Source organism: Manis pentadactyla, chromosome 3, assembly GCF_030020395.1.
Source record: "Manis pentadactyla isolate mManPen7 chromosome 3, mManPen7.hap1, whole genome shotgun sequence".
In the NCBI taxonomy this organism is placed as follows: Eukaryota; Metazoa; Chordata; class Mammalia; order Pholidota; family Manidae; genus Manis; species Manis pentadactyla.
In genome coordinates, this window is record NC_080021.1 from 216269497 (window position 1) to 216282400 (window position 12904).

The following is a 12904-nucleotide window of genomic DNA, read 5'->3' on the forward strand; positions in this document are numbered from 1 at the left end:
TGCCCAGGCCCCCCCACCCCACCCCACCCCCCGCTCCCTCTGCCGGCACTCAGCCTGTGGCCGTGCGGTGGGCGGTGGGTGGCATTATTCCCTCAGCCCTACGCCTGCTGTGGGGAAGTGCCAGCAAATGTGCTCATTTTGTTGTGTTGTTTTCATTAAGGAAACAGAAAGGGGGTGTCCTTGCCCATGGCTTTAAATCGTGGAGGGTCCTGCGCTTTCAGGACACGATGGTGGAGCATGGAGCCCCGACTAGAGGAATATTGTGGAGGAAAGATGAGCCTTTGGCTCCTTTTTTTTCACTCCCTCCTTTCCTGTTGTTGGAAGCAACTGGCTCCGAACACAGCTTTCTTCTTTAATATTTAAATGTCCCTTGCCTTTGCCGGAGCTTACATGCAAGTCATCGAATGCAGACAGCCCTGCGCAGAGCCCTCCTCGCGGCCGTGCGTGTGTTTCTAGTTCTAGCCCCTTTTCTTTTCTCTACCCTGAGCTCTAAGAGGAGGGGAAAGAAAGCAGCTGGGGCTCCTCCGGGCCGAGAAGGGGTGTGGAGAGCAGCCCATCTGCAGCCGTTCTGAGGCCGGAAGACAAAAGGAGATGTGGCATCTTTAACTACACCTCTAGAGAATCGAGTTTGACGTTGAGAAATTGAATAGTAAAAGCCACTTGGAAAGTAGGAGGGGGTCAAGCAAGAGGAGGGCATAAACGCTGATGATGGGAATGGGAATTAGGGAGAGGGCATTACAGAGAAGACTTCCTTCTAATTCATCTTCCAAGCTCTGTGCCAAAACAGCATTTGGCATGGTTCGCAGGGAGCGATTGTGTGATAATGAACCCTAAGGTGTCCCTTAATTGAAGACTGAGCATTGCGGTTTGTGCCAAGAGTCATAAATGGTGCAGGCTTGCGGGAGGATGCATTTTCTTAAATGTATCGGTAAGTACAGATTAGCGCTTGTCCCCAGTGAAATGCCCATACTATAAATTATGGAAATCTCTCTGTCTCTGATGCAACCTTTTATTGGGGGTGGGGGCCCGGCAGTGTGGGGGGTGCACACAGTACAGCAGGAGGCAGGGGGGAAAGTTTGCAAGCATATGAAATTTGGCCTCATTAACATGGCGCCCACAGAAGATGGTTTTCATCAGCAGTCTGGTGTCCTGGAAGGCTAAAGTGCTTGAAATGTACCAAGTTCAGCGATTGTGTTCCATTAAGAAAGCTGCAGAGTCATCACCGAAAGGACAGTCTGTGTGTTTGGGGAGGTGGGGGGCGGAGCGGGTACCCGTCTGTCTTCAGAACTGCCCCGCCTTCCTCCACACGAGCACACTTGCTCTCTGCTGGCTGCCCGTGTTCACTAGTCAAGGACCCAGCTGGGCTGTTCCCAACACCCTAGAGTTTGGGCTGGGGGTGGGGTACTCCAGCCAGTGTTCTCCATCAATACCCCTGCCTCTCATCAGGCAGAAGGCGCTGTCTTTCCGGTGTCCCTCCCAAGTGGTCACCATCCATTGGTGTCCTACAGCCCCCACGTTGGGTTGGCTGGAGCACAGGTGACATGTTGCAGGGCCTGGTCCAAGAGGGCAGTTGGACACCGTGGAGCCTCAGCCTCTGGCTGCCTACAGCAGCAAGGTGCGCTCAGCCCCACTTCTGGTCCACTGGGGCCCAGCTGGGGTTTTTGAAGATGGGCTAATGCAAATGATCCTGATAGACTCTTGAGATTAATGGCGAGAAAGTGTCTTGACACTCCATTCCGCAGGGGGCACTGGCCCCGGGTCTGTGTCTTGTGCATCGGAAGGGGAAGTAAAGACAGCCCCCGTCCCTGAGCCATTGGAAACAGGAATGTCCGCTGGCCTTTGTCCTGAGGGCCTTGTAGGAGTGCCTACCAAGGGAGTCCTGGCACTTCCCAACCGTCTCCTTTGAGGGACGTCTCCGTGCCAAGGGAGGCAGACAGGGCTGATCTTCCCATTTTACAGATGAGGGCTCACAGAAGCTGAGGGACCTGCCCTCATTCACACAAGCTCGCAGGGGCCAGTCCTGTGCCAACTTCTGTGCTGCGCTTCATCTAGGGCTTCAGTCGACAGCGTCGTGGCTTCAACCTCACAGGGAGCTCAAGGTTGAGTGGGGAACAGTGCAGTCACCACCAAGTGAGGTGGCTGCTATGGTGAGGAAATGGCCCTAATAGTTTTGGATGCCAACCAGAAGCCAGGCCTTGTAAATGCATTATAGTCAATTATGTTTGACTCTGTATTTGGAATCAAATTTGATTGCATATTCCAAATTTGCCTACTCACTAAAATTTATTTATAACCTTAAAATGAATACTCATTGCACTTCTGTGGTCATTCACAGCAAAAAAAAAAAGTAAGTTGCCTGATGCACATGTTCCCGGTTGAGGCGAATAAGGCGACACTGCCTTCCTGCGCAGCTCTCATACGAAGCAGTGTCCGGGCACCCTATTTAATGCCATGTTTTTTGCATTTTTGTGCTTTCTGTTGGCAGTTTCACTGTTTAAATGCCCCCAAGCATAGTTGCTGTCCCATGTTCCCAAGTACAAGAAGGCTGTGATGTGCCTTATAGAGAAAGCACACATGTTGGATGAGCTTTGTTAAGGCATGAGTTACAATGCTGTTGGTCATGAGCTCAGTGTTAGAATTACAAAATATATTAAATACAGTGTCTTTAAGTGGAAACATGTATCAGACAAGGTTACATACTGATTGGTTTATAAAGATGTGACCATAGGTTTGCAGGAGCCTAGCCCTGTATTTTCTGTGAGAGCAATGGTCCAGTATTCACTGATTCAGGTTCTCTGAATCTGACTTTATAGAATGCAACTCCTGAGCGTACAGAGAACCTGCTGCATCTTACTTTCCCCTGAGGGCTCCTTTTCGAGATGAGGAGACAGGTTTGAATAGGTTCTTAGCCGACTCATACCATGGACATGTAGGTGGCAGAGCCCAGGCTCAGGTCAGTCTGACTGCAAAACCTGCCCACTTTGCCCTCCCACGACAGACACGGTACGTGTGCAAGGGACACGCAGAGGGACCTGGCAGCTGCGGCCTGCCTGGAGCAGCAGGGGGAAGGTTTAAATGTTGCGCCACCGAAGCTTGGGTTTGAGTCCTGTCTCTACCACTCAATAGCTATGCGACCTAAGGCAAGTGATTCAACGCCATATGCCTCACTTTCCTCATCTGCAGGATGGGGGTCAGAACTACCTACCTGATCATGGGGCTGAGGTAGGATTCAATGACGTGTATGGGAAACACTTAACACCTGGCTCATAATGAGCACTTGTAAAATGGCAGATCCTAGAAATAACTGAGTCCAGGGCTTCTGACTGCTCCTGTGGCTTTTTCTGCTCCACTGTGAATATCAAGGACAGACTGTGTGATCTGAAAAATATGTTGGCCTCAACACTGATCCTCTAGCTTCTGGGCTTACCTGGTCTGCCCAGGGTTCCACAGCCCCAGGTCCAGCTCATCGGCCCCCTGCAGTTTCGGCAGCTAGCCCGTTAGAACCATCCACCTAGGGCAGGTAGGAGAAGCCAGGACCCCCCGCACACGCTGTTGTATGTGACAAATGTGTGGAGGACGACTCTGGCCAGGGTTTGGGTGCACTGAGGTTGCTCAGTTCTGACGCCAAAGATGACATTTAACGAAATCCTGTTAAGCACATGACAAAGGACTCTGTGATCCTTTGGGTCCCTTCCTCTGGCATCAGATTTTTCCAATCTTGATTTCCTGGGGAGTAGGTGCTTTGGCCCCTGAGCAGGGACCTGGGTCCCACAACTGCCTCAACCACCCCTCACTACAACCACTCGGCCGCCTTACAGCAAGCCCCAGAAATCCCCGTACCCTCTATCCACTGTGGTTGTCACTGGTGTTCTCAGAGACAGCTCTGTGTTTAAGAGAAGCATGACACTAAAGATTGGGGTGATGGGCTGGGTTTGCATGGATTTGTACCCAGGATTGATGTCATACCATTAGGTCACCTGTCTTCAGTGTGTATGTCAAAAAGTTTGTCCCCAGACCTTGGCCTTTTCTTCAATTAAGGGGAGAGGACTGGGGAGTCCAGAGTCCTCACTTTTGTCCCCTGCCTGGACGGCTGACTTCCTGGGTGACTTGCACAGGTCACAGCTCTTTCGAGTTTCCCTTTCTCAGGAATTGACCACACTGGAGGTTTCCAAATGGTGTTAGGCTAGGCTCAAGGGTTGCACTGTTGTTTGATTCAAATTCCAATAAAACACACTAAATATGTTTATACATTTTCAACAGTAATTTTTTAAAAAACACCATGCTCTCAAGTTGTTATATGCTGCATTTCCATTTTTTTCGATCAGCTTGTTTCTTTGTGCCAACAAAACCCTATCTTAATGAAGTACCTTGTATAGAAGTCCTTCAGTTTTGTTCTTCAAGATAGCCTTGGCTAATCTCAGCCCTTTGCATTTTCTCAAAAATTGTAGAATCCATTTATCAATCCTCTACCCCCCAAAAAAAATGTTTTTAAAGTTTCTGGGATTTTGACTGGGATTGTATTTATCCTATGGATCAATTTGGGAATAATTGACAACCTAACAAGATCGAGTCTTCCGCTCCGTGAACGTGGTATGTCCTTTAGTTTTTTTATTTCCCTCTATAATCTTAGTAGTCTTTAGGATAGAAGTCTTGCCCATCCTTCTTTCCATTTATTACTAGGTTTTTTATGTTTTTGCTGTTATTGAAAGTGGTATTTTAAATTTCATTTTTCATTTCTTTGTTGCTGGTTTCAGAAATAAAGTTTATTGTTATATATTTTGACCTTGATTCCAATTACCTTACTCAAATTTCTTACTAATTCTAATAGCTTGTATATTCATTTTGGATTTTCTGTGTTCGGAATCATGTCATTTGTGCACAACAATGGTGTGGTGTTGTTTTTTTCTTTCCAATCCTTATGCGACTTTCTTTTTATTACTTCATTACACTACCTAAGACCTCCAGTACATTATTGACTGAAGGTATTGAGAGTGGGCATCCTCGCTGGTCTTTATAGTCCCAGAGGGAACACTTTCAGTAATTTACCATTAGTTATGTCTGCTGTGTATTTGTTGTATATACCCTTTATCAGATAAGGAGTTCCCTTCTGTTTCTTGTTTGCCAAAAGTTTTATCACGAACTGGTGTTGAATTTTTCAAATTGTTTTTCTGTATCTATGAAGATCATCACATGATTTATCACCATTTTATTCTTAATATAGTCAATTACATTGATCTTCAAATGTTAACCCAGCCTTGCATTCCTAAAATCAACCTCATTTCGTCATATTTATTATCTCTCCTTATACACCACTGAAGTCGTTTGCTAATATTTTTGTTTAGGATTTTTGCATGTATAGTCATGGAAATATCGGTCTGTAGTTTATACCATAATTCATCCCATTAAAGACCTGCAACATGACAACATGCGCTACCAGCTGAACTCATTTCCATCTAGGTAAGACATCCCTGTTCACATTGCAGACGAGGAAATGTTCTAACTTTGGGCTGGTCTTTGAATCCAGGCCTGTAATTACCTGCTCCAGCAAAATTGTACCAAAAAGCTCATTACTCAGTTCATTCCTGAGTTCCGTGCTCAATTAGATGCCAGGCAAGGCTCCAGCAAGCAGATCATCTCACTGTACTTGGTGGTCATTATGCAGTTAACACCCACAACTAGTGTAGCTGAAGCACAAGCCATATGCAAGCCCTGTGCTTGGCCCTGGGGGAAGAAGGCGGCAGCTCTCCCCTCACAGGGCTTGCCGTCCAGGAGAAGGGCTTGTTTCTGCCTAGCAGCAGTGACTTCATAATTCAACTTTGATACAAAATGTCCTTCTCCTTGAATCTTCTGAATCAGTTTTATAAGAGTATCTAAGAAAACAAGGTAAGCACTTCAACTCCTGCTGTCATTAACTGCTTATTCCTCTGATTCCGAATCACACCCATACTGTGCGGCTGATTCAGAAATAAGGCGCATGTTGAGTTTCCTGTGAAATGACACCCCCAACATCCTTGTTTCGAATCTGACATCAGCCTTACTGCTGCCATTGTCAGATACAGTAAATACTGTACCTATGAGCTTATAAATCTGTTGCTATTTGAACGCCACTTTTATCTTTTATTTGGTTTTTCTGCATTTTGAATGTTACGCCCAGGTGTGGTATTTGTTGTGTTGGGTGTTTTGTTTGCTGGGGGAGGGGGGGCGGTGCTTTCTAAAAATTATCATCATTTATCTTACTCCAGTTTTTTGTTTATCTGCAAACAGCCTGGGTGGGTCTGTGGTTTATTGCCTGTCATTAATTTCTCTTGAAAGTTCTCAGCCATTAGTATCTCAGACAGATCTCCAACACATCCAATGTTTCTTCTGCTCCGTCTTTCTTGCTTCTCCTTCTGGTTATTCTAGTTACGCATACATTGTACCTTCTGGAATTACCCGCCGCCCCCCGCACTACCCCACCAGCTCTTGGCTATCTTGTTCTTTTTCTCCTTGCACTTCTGTTAGGAAAGGTTCTACTGACGTGCCTTCAGGCTCAATCCTTTCCTCAGCTGGGTCTAGGGTTCCGGTGAGCCCCTCGAGGCGCGCTCCATTCCAGTCCCGGTGTTTCTGATTTCAGCGTCTCGTTTTGATCGTTCCTTAGTGTTTCCGTCTCTCGGCTTCTACTACCTGTCTGTTCTGCGTATCACCTACTTTTCCTATTAGAGCCCTTAACATATTAATCATAGTTTTTTTTAAGTCCCTGCCTGAGAATTCCAGCCCTGGTGTCACAGCGGAGCCTGGTTCCGATCACCGCTTTGCCTCCGCAGATCATGTTTTCTCTTGCCTTTTTGGCACGCCTTGTGATGTTTTTTGTTGAAAGCTGAACATGTATCAGATAATAGGAACTGAGGAAAATAAGCTTTCAGTGTAAGGATGTATGTCCATGTGTCATGGAGTTAGGTCGCATGTAATGTAATGTTGGCTGGAGCTGAAGGGGAGAGGCTTGAAATTCTCTAGGGTCTGGTCTCCTGTCTTGACTTTGGGCTTCCCCGTGTCCAGAGAGAGCCCAAGTCTTGCAGGCTCCTTCGGTGTCTCGGACCCGTCGGTTGCGGCACTGAGGTGTGGGAGATGGACAGGACTCCACAACCTTGCAATGAAATGTTCGCCTTTTCGAGGACTTGTGGCTCGGGGCTATTTCTCCAGGGTGGAGCTCGTCTTCCCACCCCCTTCTCTGGCTGCAGCAGTTCCAGTGAATTCCTGGAAGCCCTCCCCAGTTGACCAGGATTGTTCATTTGTTAGTTTCTCTCTTGGGTGAGATGGGCAATCTGGAGGGAGCCAGAGAGCATATAGCATTCCCTTCCCCTCTGTGGGAGAAGGCTCTGTGTGAATTTCAGCAGACCCACTCTCCCAGCACCCTGCCAGGGACACCAGAAGATCTCAGATCTTCTCCTGGAGAAACTGGCAGGGTTCCTGGAAGTAAAAACCATGACAGTTGTGTCCCCGAAGACTGCAAACCCCAGGAGTTTCTTATTCTGCTGTTGGTCTGCACTCAGCCTCCAGCAGTCCATCAAAATGACCAGTTAAGGGTTCCTACCAGCTGTGGCCCTTGTGGTTCTGCTCCAGGTGGACAGATCTCAGCTGTGATTCTCCAGATCCCCCTGACTTTCCAGATGGCAGAGTAACAGTTTACCTCAGTTCTCCGATGAGTCCAAGAAAAGCCACTGACTTTGAGTTTGTCCAGCTTTTTCTTGTTGCAAGTTTAAGAGTGATGATTTCCAAATTTTTTATATGTTGGGGCTGAAACCAGAAGTCCAATGTTTTCTAAATTACATTCCTTCATAAGAGTTCATTTCACTGCTCGACATACACGTGAAGCCTCCCCCCACCCCCCATCTGGGGGTGTGAAAGTAGAGTTCCTTGCTTTGTAGTGGGGGACCTAGGGCTGGCACAGAACTGGGCCCAGTGAGCCCGTGGCTCCAAGTAGCCCCTTCACGAGAGCTGTGGGGAATAAGAGGACATTCCAGCCAGCTAAAGAACAAGGATGCAATGCCTTTCTCCCTGAAATTCCATGGAGGATTCTACAACTCCAGCTAACATCGCAGAGCATGACCTGGGTAGTGTGGGTGTGCCCAGCTTACTCAGGAAACATCAGCATCTCAGCATCTCAAGGACAGAAACCACATGGGTCCTCTTTGGCCTCTTAATGCTCAGCCAGGGATGGCACAGGGCGAGTTCACAGCAGATGCTGGTTGAACTGAAGTCTCCAGGGACCAGCAGCTGCCAGGGCTGGACTGATGTTGCAGAGCATGGCTTGCTCTTGCTCAATGCCCCCAAGCTCCAGGACCAGCCTGGCACACTGGGGTGTGCATTAAATATTTGCATAATTAAAATAAATATATGATGGTCTGAGAGTCTGGAGTGTCCAGAAGCCTCCAGAATAAATAGAACTTCTAACTTACTGGACATTTAGAGCAGCAAATTCCGTCTTCATTGTAGCTACAACTTACTTCACTGCTCTTCAAATGAGTATGTCTTCCCTAATTGCCCAAAGTCTCACCCTGGAGAGGTGGCAGTAGGTAAAGTTGGGGGTAGATAAATGCAGCCAAAATCACAACTCTCCATTCAGCCCAATCTAACACACATTTTCTGACATCTCTACAGTTCAACAAGTATGACCTGTGGCAATGGTTAAGGCCCAGCCCTGGAATCAGGTTATCTGGATTTGAGTCTCTGCCCTTTGCTTATTGGATGTGCCCAAGGGCATGTCAGTGAAACTGTCCTTATGCCTTCCTGACTTGACTGCAATGGCAGCCATCTTGTGACTATGGGAACACAGAGAACCTCAAGTCACTCATCCTTGAGCTGCTGAGCAAGACTCACAGGTACGGACCTATCTCTGCAACATGTTATGTGAGATAATAAACCCTCTGCTACAACAGTCATTGAGATCAGGGCCACTGTTGCTTGGGGCCAGAAGCGTCCCTGACGGAGACACAGCTTCTCTGTGACTCAGTTTCCCCTTCTGGCAGATGGGAATAATGATAGCAGCTATTCCAGCATATCTGGATGGATTGAGAAAAATCCATGTGAAGTACTTACAAGTAGGTACTTAGTGAGTGCCTAGCAGATGTTAGTAATAATATTGTTGTGGTGTTTCTTCATTCCAACCACTCTGTAAGACAAGGACCACAGACTCCTTATACTGATCAACTTCCTTAGCCTGTGGTTTTGCTTTTCAGGGTCCCTTTGTAGGTGATATTTGGTACTAACCTTTGTATTATAATACTTCCCAAATTTTCAGTCATGGCCATGTGTCACTTTTTAAATGTAATGAAGTTGCTAATATTTTCCATATATCAACTACATTCTCTGTCCTGGTCTCCATCTGAGCTTTTCATGCATCATGTCTTTTGTCCCTCATGGCAACCCTCCTGGTGGAGGTTCTATTGTTATCTCCATCTTGCAGATGAAGAAACTGAGGCTCAGAGAAGGGAAGTGGGTGCTTTGGTTCCCAGCCAGTACCTTCTGGGGCCAGGGGTTGGCTCACATCATCAGGTCTCCAGAGCCTGGAGCCTCCCCTGATGGGCCCAGAGGACCAGTACACATGGGAGTGAGCAGTCTTTGGAGAGGGAGTAGTAACAGGGATGAAGGCCACAGGCATCTCTTCAGTGTGAGCTCATTCGCTGGGTGCATGAGGCTTGACGAGACAGGCAGCGTTATCGTTCCCACTTTACAGATGTGGTCCAAGCCACTGAGAGGCGTGAGAGCCCGAGAGGCATCAGGGCCCCCAGGCTGGCCTAGGAGAGCCTGATGCCACCTCTGACTCCACCAGGGTGCAGCCCCCACCCCACCCTTGGAAGCTGGTTGAAGAAAGGAAAGACTGCGTCTTCCCTGGTCACCCAGGTGCCCCCCAGGGCCCGGTAGAGTAGGCAATCAGTAAATATCTGTGGGACAAAGGAATGGCCAGAGACTCCGGGTGTGGATGGCAGCAGAGGGGAGTGGGGGGGGGCGCGGAGGCGCAGTGTCAGGGAATAACCCTCTGCCCCAAGTCTCTGCTCTGGGGCAACCCAGGTGGAGAATGACAGCTGAAGGACTGGGAGTCAGGAAGCCAGGGAGATGGCAGAGGAAGGACAGACAGGTTGAGTGTGGGAGTGGGAAGCAACTCTGGAGAAAGTAGGGGCGTGAGTGAGCGCCCGTGACTCCCTCCACTGCTCCCAGACCCACAGGAGGGTCAGGAGGTGGTGAGGGTGCGGGGCCAGGCCAGAGGGCCCGAAGGAAGAGGGCGGAGGGATGTGCCTATCTCCCACCTGCCCCCTCCAGCCCAGCCTGCTCCCCGTCCTGCCTGCCTGCTTCCCCCACGCCTTCTACCCTCCAGTCTCTGTGTCTGAAGCACCTTCATGTCCCCCTCTTCCTGCTTCTCCCTCTTTCTCTCAGTGTCTCTCCAGGCCTCGGGTTTTTTGGAATCACTGCCTCCCCCTGCCCCACCTCCGCGTGTCCCTGTGCCTCCTGGTCTGTTCATCCAGATCTTTCCATCACAGCCTCTCTTTGCCTCACTCTTCCTCCACTTTGCTGCCAAAACCTGACTCGCGCGTTGCCGCGTCTCTCCTGGAGTTGCAGCTTCCCGACGTGTTTCTCCCCTCCGTCCCCACGCACCGACTGCCCCCACCGGGGCGCTGGCACCTGCCGGCCTGGGGCCCGGGCGTGGGCGATGAGGGATCCCGGGAGGCTCAGGGGAACTGGCACCCCGCCCTCAGCGCCCAGAGAGACTCGCGTGCCAGTCACCTGCCCGCGCGGGCGCCGGCTCTGCGCCGACGCGCCTGACGACGTGGGCTCCCCGGGGCGCGCCTTTGTCTCTCCCAGGCCGCGGAGGCTAATTAGATTGAGGGAGGGGCGCGGTCCCCTATTCACAGCGCGGTAGCTGCTGCTCCGCCCGGCGGCGCCGCGCAGGCCGGGCCAGAGTCACGTCCACTGAAACGGTGTCCGAGGCCCGCGCCCCACCCCGCCTGGGCAGCCAGTCGCGCCCCGGATCCCTGGACCGTCCTGCGGGAACGGGGTGGGGCGGGGCGGGCGGGGGGACACACGGGCCCCACGCGAGGAAGGCCACGGCGGGAATGGGGTCCAGAAAGACTTGAGATTTAGACAGAAGAGAGAGAAGTGGGTAGACGAAGCCGAGAGGGTGTGAGAAGGCTGGAAAGGGGTCCGATCGCAGGCGGAACACGAGGGGAGGGGGGAGAAGAGAGAGGCACGGACGGGGGCCACCGCGGCCGGGCGAACACAGCGGGGACGCGGTGGGAGTGGGCTGGAACCCGCGCGCGGGGCGGGGAGGCGGCGGCGAGGGGCCGAGACGCCGGGGGAGGCAGCCGGACGCACGGACGGCGGGACGCACGGACGGCGCAGAGACCCATTCCAGCCTCGGGGCGAGAGCGCAGGGGGCAGGGGGCCGGGGCCGGGGCCGGGGCGCGGCGGGTCCGCATTCTTCGCCTTTTCTTCCTGGGGCTCCTTCCAGCCGATCGATACCTGCGCGGGACCTGCCCCCGCCGCTAATATCTTTTTAATGAGTTCGCGGGGCTTAAAGCGAGCGCGATCTGCCCTCCAGGGTGGATTTTCCCCCGGCAGATGTTTCGGGAGAAGGAGGCGAGCGGGGCCCCCAGAGGGGGGACAAATCTCTCCCTCCGAGAAGCGAGGGCAGGAGACTTTCTTCTAAAGTTCAAAAGAAAGACGGGCTTTCACCCGGCCCCCAAAAATGTATTTCCCGGCAGACAATGGGCTCCTTTCTGCGCCTCCGAGGGCTGGCGGGGCGGGAGGGGCGGGGGCCGGTGCGCCTTGGCTCCGCCTGACCGACTCGCCCCCCCCCTCCACCCGGGCCGGGGCAGCCGAGCGAGAGCGCGGGAGCCGGGAGCCCGTCCTCCCCCCCGAACGCGCCCTGGAGCGCGCTGTCCAGACCTGGCGCCCCGAGGGAGCCCCGGCGCACCGGCCAGAGCGAAAATGCCCTGCGGGCCGGGCCGCGGGTCCCAGGGAGTCATGGGCCGCCGCCTAGCCCGCACCCAGGGCCCCGCGGGGACGCCCCGAGGGGACGCAGGGTGGGTGTCCGGCCTTGGCCGTGGCCGCTGCTCTCTCCGCGCTCGTCCCGCTCGGGGCAGCAAGTACAGACCGGCCGGGCCCGGGCGGCCGCTGCCCTTCGGGTCCCTCCTCACCTGCCCCGGTCCCCCCCGCCCTTACTCCCCCACCCCGTGTCCCCAGTGCGTGGGTCCGTGGGCCCGCCGCCGCCTCCGGGCCACGGGGATGACCTCCGAAGAGCCGCGGCCGATTGATTCGTTCCGCCCGGAGCGCGGGCCGCGTGAATGGGGGCCCGGGCGGCGGCGGCGGCGGCGGCGGGGATAAAGATGTTCTCCCCGGCAGGGGGAGGGAGCGCGGGGCGGGAAGCAGGGCCATTCACTCCTGGCCCGGCCCCTCGGGAAGCCGCGCCGAAGAAAGGGGGCCGGGGCCTATTCAAGCCCTACGAGCCGCCCACAAAGGACCGATATACTGGGGGCCTCTCTATTAACGCCCATGAATATTAAAGAGATCTCCGCGCGGCGGCCCGCGGGCGCGAGGGGGGGGGGCGGCGCCTGCGAGCCCGGGCCGGGCCCGGCTCGGGCTGGGGGCTTGGGCGCGGGCACACTCCGCGCCTGGGACCTGCGGAAAGCGGCGTGATGCAGCAGCGGAGAAAGCCCGGGACGTGCACTGCTTTCCCTCGCAGTCTCAGCCAGGGGAGATGCAGGCGCAGGGGCCTTGCTCCCCAGTTCCAATGGACCCTGAGCCTCGGGCGTTCCTATACGTCCCCCTTTCCCCGGGGCGCGGTCCGGGTGGGTCTCCCGCTAGACTGGAAGCACAAAATGTGAGCGCACAGTGGAGACCCCCCGGGGCCGACGGCCGCAGGAGCTGGGAG